Source organism: Dipodomys merriami, unplaced genomic scaffold (genome assembly GCF_024711535.1).
Source record: "Dipodomys merriami isolate MVZ:Mamm:240054 unplaced genomic scaffold, mDipMer1.0.p SCAF_4, whole genome shotgun sequence".
Taxonomy (NCBI): Eukaryota; Metazoa; Chordata; class Mammalia; order Rodentia; family Heteromyidae; genus Dipodomys; species Dipodomys merriami.
The window spans coordinates 26,873,000-26,883,427 of record NW_027205603.1 but is presented as its reverse complement, the minus strand read 5'-3'; the positions used below and the strand labels follow the sequence as shown (position 1 = coordinate 26,883,427).

The following is a 10,428-nucleotide window of genomic DNA, read 5'->3' as shown; positions in this document are numbered from 1 at the left end:
AAACCTCCGTGCTCCCCTGCCCCCCATTCCCTGCTCCTATTTCTCTGACCCTACTTGGTGTTACATGGAGTGCCTCTGCAGCAATGATTAAAGCCGCTTCTGGTCTACTGACGTGTCTGCCTTCTTTCTCTCCTTTTGTCTCCTTGATCTTTCCCTAACACACCAGAAATTAATGCTTGTAATACTAGCAACATAGAAGGCTTAGAATTGAAAGGTGGAGATTCAAAGCCAATCCATGCAGAATAGTACACAAGATTCCATCTCCAATTGATCAACAAAAAGCTGGGCTAAAAGCATGGCACCAGACATGAGCAAGCACCAGGCAGAGGTCAAGCTCCAGTACTAGAGAACAAAAACAAACAGGAGGTGTGACTCAAGCTTAAAGCAAGTGTTTTGCACAGATGCCTGAGGCCCTGGGTTCTATCCTTAGCACTGAGGGGAAAATGAATGAATAAGTGCACCTGGCAGAGTGAAATAATTGGTAAATCTAAAGATGGGTTTACAGAAATTTTACAAGAATTCTCAAAAAAATAAAAATAAAAACCAACTTCTGTATATTCCATAATCTAAAAAATGCACTTTTAAAACATATGGTGCTGTAGCTCAAGCAGTAGAGTGCTTGCCTTGAACTGAAGGGCTGACGGACAGCACCCTAGGCCAGAGTTCAAGCCCCACAACCAACAAAAAAAAAAGAAAAACATACCAAAAACCAAGAGAACAAGAGATAGAGTGGTATTGCCAAAAAATTGTACTCTTTACCTAACTTATGTAACTGTAACCCCTCTGTACATCACCTTTATAATAACAATAAAAAGTAAAATAAAAAATATATTTAAGAATAAACACATCTGGGGCTGGGAAAGTGGCTTAGTGGTAGAGTGCTTGCCTTGCATGCATGAGGCTTTGGGTTCGATTCCCCAGCACCACATAAACAAAAAGAAAAAAAGCCAGGGGCTGGGAAGGTGGCTCAGTGGTAGAGCGCTTGCCTTGCATGCATGAGGCCCTGGGTTCGATTCCCCAGCACCACATAAGCAAAAAGAAAAAAGCCAGAAGTGGCGTTGTGGTTCAAGTGATAGAGCGCTAGCCTTGAGCTGAAGAGCTGAGGGACAACGCCTAGGCCCAGAATTCAGGCCCCACGACCAGACACCCCCCCCCCCAAAAAAAAAAGAAAAGAAAAGAATAAACACATCTTACTCAACATGTTTTGTTGAGGAGAAAAGAGAGGCACACAAATGGAGGAAAAAAGAGTGAGCAAATGCAATCATTAGACTCAATGTACAATATGGAAAAGCTGAACCATGTAACTTGAGGGTAAGGATGGGAGAGGGAGAAGGGGAAGAAAATGGGAGGGATGACATTAATCAAGATGCATTTTATTCATAATGTGATATATGAAATGTGTTGATACACATTGCATAGAATATCAAATTCCAAATTAAGAGAATTTTCTCTAAATTCAGTGACGGAGAAAATTAGCTTCATAAAAACGATTTAGGATGAAATGGAAATGTTTTGGTTGCATGTTTCAAGAAAGAAAATAATGAGTCTCTCAGATCATTAAACTCTAAATTACAAGTTCCTCCACTGAAACACAATTATTATTAAAGAAGGAAACTATCTTTAAGTACAATAACATGCTATGTAGGTTTGGAAGGAAACAACTAATTTGAGGAGTGTGGATATTACTCAAGTACTGAGTGGGCCTTGCTTGTGGTTTAGGAATCTTGGGATTTACTGTCTGATTTCTACAGAATATCTTCATTTATATATTACACTTTTTTTTTTTTTTGTCAGTCATGGGGCTTGGGTGCTATCCCTCAGCTCTTCAGCTCAAGGCTAGCACTCTACCACTTGAGCCACAGCAGCACTTCATGAGTAGGTAGATTCACAGGTATAAGCCACTGGTAACCAATTCATTTTTTGTATATTTCACAAAGACTCTAGCAAAAGGGAAATCAGTCAGACAAGTCCTCCGCCAGTGTAAATGAGCAGCAGGAGGGGAGTGCATTGCAATCAGTACTTTTGGCATCATGTACAGTAGTACTGGGGGCATCATGCACAGTAGTACTTTGGGTATCTTGTACACAATCCTAAGTCATTTCAAAATAAACCAATTTTTTTGTTTTCTTTTAATTTTCTAAATTATCTTTAAGTAGCTGTTCAAAGGTTTCAATTCACCATATCAGTTGCTGAATACAGTGTATCTTGATCAATGTCAGCTCTTCCATCATTCACTCTAATCTTTCCAAACTCCACCCATCACCAAGTTCCATGTTTACATATGTGCACTAAATATTACAAGTGCATTCTCCCACCCATCCTCTCTCCATTCCTCTGTCACCCCTCCCACACAGACACACACACCCCTCACCTACCCTGCCTACAACAAGTTCCAGTTTCCCAGTATTCATTTTGTTAAACCATTTTTTTTTTGTCGGTTGTGGGGCTTGAACTCTGGGCCTGGGTGCTGTCCCTCAGCTCTTCACTCAAGACAAGGGCTCTACCACTTGAGCCATAGCGCCACTTCCAGTTTTCTGGTGGTTTATCGGAGATAAGAGTCTCACGGCTTGCCTGCCAGGGCTAGCTTTGAACCGTGATCCTCTGATCTCAGCCTCCTGAGTAGCTAGAATTACAGGCATGAGCCACCAGTGCCTAGCCTTGTTAAACTATTAGTTGTTCAAAGTAGCTATACCTTTGGAATCCCCTCCTGCATATACCATACTTAAGTCAATTTGTTTATGTGTATATGCAACCCTGTATATGTTTATATTTAGATCTAGCTTCCACATAGGAAAGAAAACATGGATCCTTTGTCTTTCTAATTCTAACTTACTTCACTTAACATAATATTTTCCATGTCCATCTACTTCCCTGAAAATGACATAATACTATTCTTCCTTAAGGATGAATAAAGTTCCATTAATATATATAACATATATTATACATACCCCCCACATACACACGCATTTTCTTTTGTCTGTGTGTGTGTGTAGTACTAGGGCTTGAATTCAGGACCTGGTTGCTGTTAATTAACTTTTTCACTCATTGCCAGCACTCTACCACTTATGGTACAATTCTACTTTTGGCTTTTTGCCAGTTAATTGGAGATAAGAGTCTCACAGACTTGCCTAGTAGGGCTGGCTTCATATCATTATCCTTAGATCTTAATCTCATTTGGCTATACCACGTTTTCTTGATCCACTCATCCTTTGTAGGGCACCTACAATGGTCAAGTCAAGTCTAAAACTTGACTTCTGTGAGTAGTGAATAATAAAATTGGGTGTACTGGGTCTTTCTTTGTCTTTCTTTCCTTTTTTCTTTTTTTTGGGGGGTCTGGTCATGGGGCCTGAACTCAGCCTGGGCGCAGTCCCTCAGCTCTTCGGCTCAAGGCTAGTGCTCTACCACTTGAGCCACAGCGCCACTTCTGGCTTTTTTCTTTTTGCTTATGTGGTGCTGAGGAATCGATCCCAGGGCGTCAGGCATGCAAGGTAAGCGCTCTACCACTAAGCCACCTTCCCAGCCCTCTTTCCTTTTTTCTTTCTTTCTTTCTTTCTTTCTTTCTTTCTTTCTTTCTTTCTTTCTTTCTTTCTTTCTTTCCTTTCTTTCTTTCCTTTCTTTCTTTCTTTTCATTTTCTCTCTTTTTTTCTCACTCTCATTTTTTCTTTTCGCTCTCTCTTTCCTTCTTTCTTTCACAGGTTCACAGGTTCTGGCTATGTAGCCCAAGCTGGTTTGGAACTCTAGCTGCTCCAATCTCCATCTCCCAGATTCTAGGCTTGCAGGAATGAACACACCTAGTCACTAATCCTTTCTTTCAGCATCTGGTTCAAAAGCTGGAAAAGGGAGTGATACATTAAATGGTATGGGAATGCTTCCTGTAAATCACCAAAGGAGAGTAGGGAAATGGAAAAGGAAGGAAAAGAATCTGAAAGGGCTTGTTAGGACATGGGTCCTGCTGGGGGCTCCTGGAAGTAAACCCCAAGGCGATTTCTGGGAACATAGGTGGGCTAGAGCACCAGTAATGCTTTCAAGTGGTCTTCTCAAACTGTATGAACATAGAGACCCTAGGAATATTGCTTGTGTATAGTAAGAAATTATATGGCGGGCTGGGAAGGTGGCTCAGTGGTAGAGCGCTTGCCTTGCATGCTCGAGGCCCTGGGTTCGATTCCTCAGCACCACATAAGCAAACAGAAAAAAAAAAGCCGGAAGTGGCACTGTGGCTCATAGTGGTAGAGCGCTAGCCTTGAGCTGAAGAGCTGAGGGACAGCGCCCAGGCCCAGAGTTCAGGCCCCACGACCGGACCCAAAAAAAAAGAAAAAAAAAAAAGAAATTATATGGCACATATGAGGCCCTGAGTTTAATTTCAGCTTTTAGTGCCATCTCTGGTTTGGAAATAGAGGGAAGGATGGAAACAATGTTAACTAATCCATTTTGCCTCTGATTTGATAGAAGCTCATCATTGCTATGGTACAGGGTCTAGGATGTGTCCTGAGAACATAGGCACAGTGGGAGTCTCTGTGGGACAGGTGAGGGAAGTTCCTGAAGAGGTGGGAAACTGAGAACAGTCTGAGCATAGGGGAGGGGGGCGCTCTTCCTAAGGGAACAGACAGGACATATGGAGGGATTTGCTTTATGGAACTTTGAAAACGACTCCACAATTATTCTGGATTGGTAATTTTGTAAGTATAAGGTTCACTTCACTCCCGGTCTTTGACACCAACCATCTCACAAAAAAATGGACAACTTTTAAACTCAAGTATGATAGATATATGCTGATACACAAGCATGGCGATTCTTATTCTTTGACAATACAGAAATAAAGACCAAGAACAGCAAGCACAGTTATAAAGCATTCATTTAACAAGGAGAAACTAAAAGCCACTCTGAATGAGCAGCAGGACCCAGAAACTGGGTCCACCAGTCTCCTGGTCCTGTGCTGTTGTTTTATCTTGCCTCAACCTCCCCCCTCCCCTCCCCCCCCCCCCAAGCCCCATTTCTCTCCTCCCTTCAGGCAATCTGTCAGATTATGAATGATGTGTTTAAGCAGGCCAGACCCTCTCTAGAGCAGTGGTGGATGAGCTGGCCTGGGCTCATGATTGGTTTGTTTGAAACAGGGCAGTCTCTCTCCTGGATGGTGGCCTAAGAATCCTGTTAGGCCTGAGATAGTGTGACCCCTTTTATTCCTTCCTTTAGTCAATTTGTCAGATTGTGGTTGGCTAGCTAAAACAGAAAAGATTCTCTCCAGGGCAGTAGCTGAAAGATGACGGGCTGGCCTGGCTATGTGTGCCTTCTTTTCCCTCAATGCCACTGATCATGGTAATTTTAGCAAAGGACCTTTTTTCTTTTAGGCACTATCCCTGAAATTTGCAGTCTTTGCCACAAGGTGGCAATGGTCTCTTGTTGCAGGTCATACAATGTGGGATGTTTTGTTTTGTTTTGTTGTCTGTGGGTCCTGGAACTTGAACTCAGAGCCTGGGCAGTGTCTGTTAGAGTAAATTAGACTCTGCCAGAAAACCATGCAGATATCCAGGTACAAAGGAAAAGTTTATTTAAAAAAAAAAAAAAAAAAAGGAAAGGTGAGAGGAAGTGAGAAGTGCTGGCTATTGTCTCAGACGACCTTTTATAACCTCCAGGATTTGGGGAATCTTGCAGCCTTATATGGACGTAGCTATCTGGGCGCTCTCTCAGGAGCAGGAGGTAGGGGCTAATCATTTTCTGCCTTTACTACATGGGCCTAGTGTTGCCTAGGGAAATAGCATGTCCCCAAGCTTTTTTGTACCCAAGGCTAGCGCTCTATCACTTGAACCACAGCTCACTTTCAGCTTTTTGTGGTTCATTAGAGATAAGATTCTCATGGACTTTCCTGCCTAGGCTGGCTTTGAACCACGATTCTCAGATCTCAGCCTTCTGAGTAGTTAGAATTACAGGTGTGAGCCACTGGCACCCTGCAGCTACTGTGGTTTCTTGATATGAAAACTTGATACAGAATTTTCAGTCTATATGGATTTGAAACTAATGAAGTATTCTCTAAATTAAAAAAAATAATGAATTTTCAAGAAATTCTGTCTGGAAATCCTGCATATACGACCATCAAAGCAGCTAAGCACAGTACTCACCTAGCATGGGCACAGGAAAGGATTTGCTATGCCTGGATCCTGAAGAAGATTTAACACTAAGCAGTTGCTCAACAAATATTTGGAGAATAAATGAAGAATGTAGAGACTTTTCTGGAATTCTTATCAATAAGCACATGTTTATAAACCTCAACAATAAATCAGTCTTTCCTGTTTATATACTTTTTCTCTTGCAGTTAAATCCCTCAAACTTTCATTCTGTGAACATTTAGTTCTGATGTACATTCCAGAACCTTAAAGAGAAATTTTGTCATCATTTTTTTGATATTGTTATTGGACGGAGAGTGCAAGCCTAAGGTCTCATGCATACACTCTACCATTGAACTACCGAGTTAAATACAATAAAAAATACTCTGAACCCCAGCCCAAAGATTTACTTGTATTAACTTTTACATTTGCTTGATACTTTTCCTTTATGATACATGCTAGGATCAAACAGGGCTTCCTACATGCCACAAACATTACAAACCTCAAGTTCCCTCTGAGAAAGGACATCAGTTATGTTACTTATATTTACTCCTTCACTCCTTCGAAGGTATTATGGTAGATTAAAATAAACGTATTTGTTTGTATTTCTAGCAATTGTGAGCACATTAGGAGGTAAAGCAAACAGAAATGGCATGTGGGAATAACTTATATTTCAATGTGTACAAATGAGTAATTTCAATTTTCCTCTTTCAAGACCATCTACCAAGTATTTATTACTTTATGTAGTACTGAGAAATACTCAGCCAGCTTTAATCTAGACTTACAGACTCAATAATACAGACTGGGAATGTTGCTATACCAAAAATACTTTGGACTGCATAATTTGTGAACTATAGAATTTGTGCGTAAGTGTATGTGTGTACTGTGTATGTGCACATGTGCGTATTGGTACTAGGGCTGGATCTCAGGGCTTCCAGCTCTTTCTTAGCATTTTTGTTAAAGTTGGTTGCCCTACCACTTGAGCCACACATCCACTTCTAACTTTCTTCTAGTTAGCTAGAGTCTCCAGAATTTGTCTGCTCTTGCCCAGATTAGCTATAGAAATGTATTGCACATAGTTCTGAAGACTGGAGAGCCAAAGCTCAAGGTGCCAGAATATTCAAGGTTAGGTAAGGGCTATCTGCTCCTGGGAGAATGCTCTGAGACCACCAGCTCCCTCTGGTCTGTTATTAGGGCTAATCCATTCCTGAGGGCTTGTCTCAGAGTTCAGTCCATTCCCTAAACACCTCATCTCTATTATGATCACATTAGAGATTAACTATCAATGTATGAACTTTCAGACTGTAAGAGAGAGGCTGGATAATTTTGTGCACATCACAATTCTAAAGTAATGGACTTTGAACCCAGGCCTATCATTTCAAGGCCCAAACTTTTCAGCTTTCCTGTAATGCTGGCTGTTTTATATAGACAAACTCCTTTATGACTTTTTTTCTTATCAAAATATTACTCTTCCATCTATGCTTATTGGTTTATCAGTTGTGTTTCATATAAATTTGGAAGTTCTCATACCCTTTGAATTCAATACTCTTTTCACCTCCAATATACAGACATAAATAAGCTCACACATGATTTCAAGGTGGTTCTATGCCCCTAGATGGAGATTTTGAATGGAAGGGAGGCTCCAAAAGTCTTTTCTAGATCCTCTTTGTGTATGTATGTGTGTGTGTGTATGCATGCTTGTGTGTGTGTATGTGTGACAGACAGACAGACAGACAGAGAGTACTGGTGCTTGAATTCAGGACATGGACAATGTCTCTGAGATTATTTTGCTCAAGGCTAACAGTCTACCACTTGAGCTACAGCTCCACATTCAGCTTTTTGATGGTTAATGGGAGATAAGAATCTCGTAGACGGGCTGGGAAGGTGGCTCAGTGGTAGAGCGCTTGCCTTGCATGCACGAGGCCCTGGGTTCGATTCCTCAGCACCACATAAGCAAAAAGAAAAAAGCCAGAAGTGGCGCTGTGGCTCAAGTGGTAGAGAGCTAGCCTTGACCTGAAGAGCTGAGGGACAGCTCCCAGGCCCAGAGTTCAGGCCCCACTACCGGACCAAAAACAAAAACAAAAACAAAAACAACAAAAAAAAGAGTCTCGTAGACTTTCCTGCTCAAGCTGGCTTTGAATTGTGATCCTTATATCTCAGTCTCATGAATAGCTAATATTACAGACACAAGTCACCATCACCCAGCTAGATTCTCATTTTTTAAATGCCATATTTTTTAAATACTGCTTTTCAGTTTTTAGTTAGCGCCTATTAAAAACTGTGATAAGCTCACACTAGTTACTAATTCACTTTTAGGTAAATAATAGTTGTTTTAATGTTTGTTTAAAAAACAAAACAACCCAGCTTGGCACGGGTACCTTACATCTATAATCCTTACTAATCAGGAGGCTGAGATCTAAGGATCACAGTTTGAAGCCAGCCAGGGCAGAAAGTCCATGAGACTCTCAATTAATCACCAAAAAGCCAGAGTGGCTCTACTTGACTTTGGCAGACTGGTTTAAGTTGAACGACTGAGAGTGACCTGGATCTTCAGTACCCTGTGTGCCACCCCAGAAGTACCTCTGTAAAGGAGTCACATCTGTGGATCCCTTAAAAATTAAGAGAACAGAACCAGAAGGACCATATATGAGCTACCTTCCATTCTGGATCTGCTCAGTGCTGATGACTGAGTTTTTCTTTTATGGATTTTCAGCATCTGGCAACCTCCTTCATGTCTTTGTGTGAAGATATGCTGCTTTGTAATTATCAAAAGTGTTGCAGTAAATGCTCCAGGTATGCATGGGTTACTGTAGCCTGCTTTCACATCTTCTGTGATCAGTGTGGCAGTGGTAAGTTCAGTCATTCATCAGCTATCTGCCCTGCCTGCAACAGTACCTTTTCTGGAATGCTAGGTATGTCTGCACAGAACTCAATCCATCAGAGGAATATAAAGCTATGGTATTAGCAGGGCTGAGCCCAGAGATTGCATTGGACATTAGCTCCCAAGCACTGGCTTTCTGGACCTCTATCAGGAATACAATTTCAGCAAGGCTGAGATCCATCTGAAACACATGGAGAAGATATATACTCAGCAAATGCAGAGCAAGGAGGTAGAATTGACCCTTTCATAAAAGGGGAGGTCATCTCCACAAAGAAAGTGCTAGATGACATGCCGGGTGCTACTCAGGAGGCTGAGATCTGAGGATCACAGTTCAAAGCCAGCCTGCAAAGGCAAGTCCATGAGACTCATCTCCAATAAACCACTAGAAAACCAGAAGTGCCGCTGTGGCTCAAACAGTAGAGCACTTGCCTTGAGCTGAAGAGCGCAGGGACAGCACCCAAGCCCAGAGTTCAAGCCCCACGACCAACCAAAAGAAAGGAAGAAAGGAAGGAAGAAAGGAAGAAAGGAAGGAAGGAAGGAAGGAAGGCAGGCAGGCAGGCAGGCAGGCAGGAAGGAAAGAAAGAAAGAAAGAAAGAAAGAAAGAAAGAAAGAAAGAAAGAAAGAAAGAAAGAAAGAAAGAAAGAAAGACAGAAGAAAGTGCTAGAAGAACACAAGAAAAAGTTCAGTGACATCTCTGAGAAACTTATGGAGTGTAATCACCAGTAGTCAAAAGCTCCAAGGTCTCTATGGTAGCCTTAGGCTGTGAAATATCACTATTGCTAACCAAGACAGCACCCTTGAATCATCTGTGATTGTGTTTGATGTCTTTGGCTTCCCAGTAGGGAACAACACCAAGTTTCCTTTGGACAATATGCCAGTTTAAAATCAGGGTGGTGAACATGAAGATTTTCACCTCAGACTATTTTTTGTGGGTTCTCCCACAGCATCTGAATCCAGTAATAGTTTGTTTAGTTTTACATCTCAAAATCATGGATTAGAGCCACAGCAAATCTCTATTAGGGCCTTCAAAGTGAAAAGAACTTAGCTAGCTTTATAGAATGTTTCTCTGCTTTCAGGGATTTCATTATAATCTTTATTCTAAATAGAAGTACCCCACCTCCTTATACTATTAAGTCTTTGGAGTTGACCTTGTATTTCAGTTTTGAGAAATTCTTACTGTTAGTGGGATAGATGGCTCTAGTGTCTGGTTTTCTTGTCGTTTAAACATGAGAATCTTATTTTTCTGTTTCTTTTCCTTGTTGCATTTAATTTTCATCACCAGCAAAAGGTCATAACAAACATTGTATGTCTTTGTAAATCACTGTTTCAGCTTGGCAGATTTTGAGCCTGTGTGTTAATGCATATGTGTTGTAGCACCAGTGTTCTGTCTACATATCTTTGGTGGATTCTAGTTCATGCACATATGTATATGTGTGTTCATTAATACAT

The 10,428-nt window shown here is 41.2% G+C and overlaps 1 pseudogene; it reads left to right on the top strand.

The window, feature by feature from the left end:
- The first annotated feature begins 8,829 nt into the window (after positions 1 to 8,829).
- LOC138806125 (E3 ubiquitin-protein ligase CCNB1IP1 pseudogene) lies at positions 8,830 to 10,024 on the top strand (annotated as a pseudogene).
- The last annotated feature ends 404 nt before the right edge of the window (positions 10,025 to 10,428 follow it).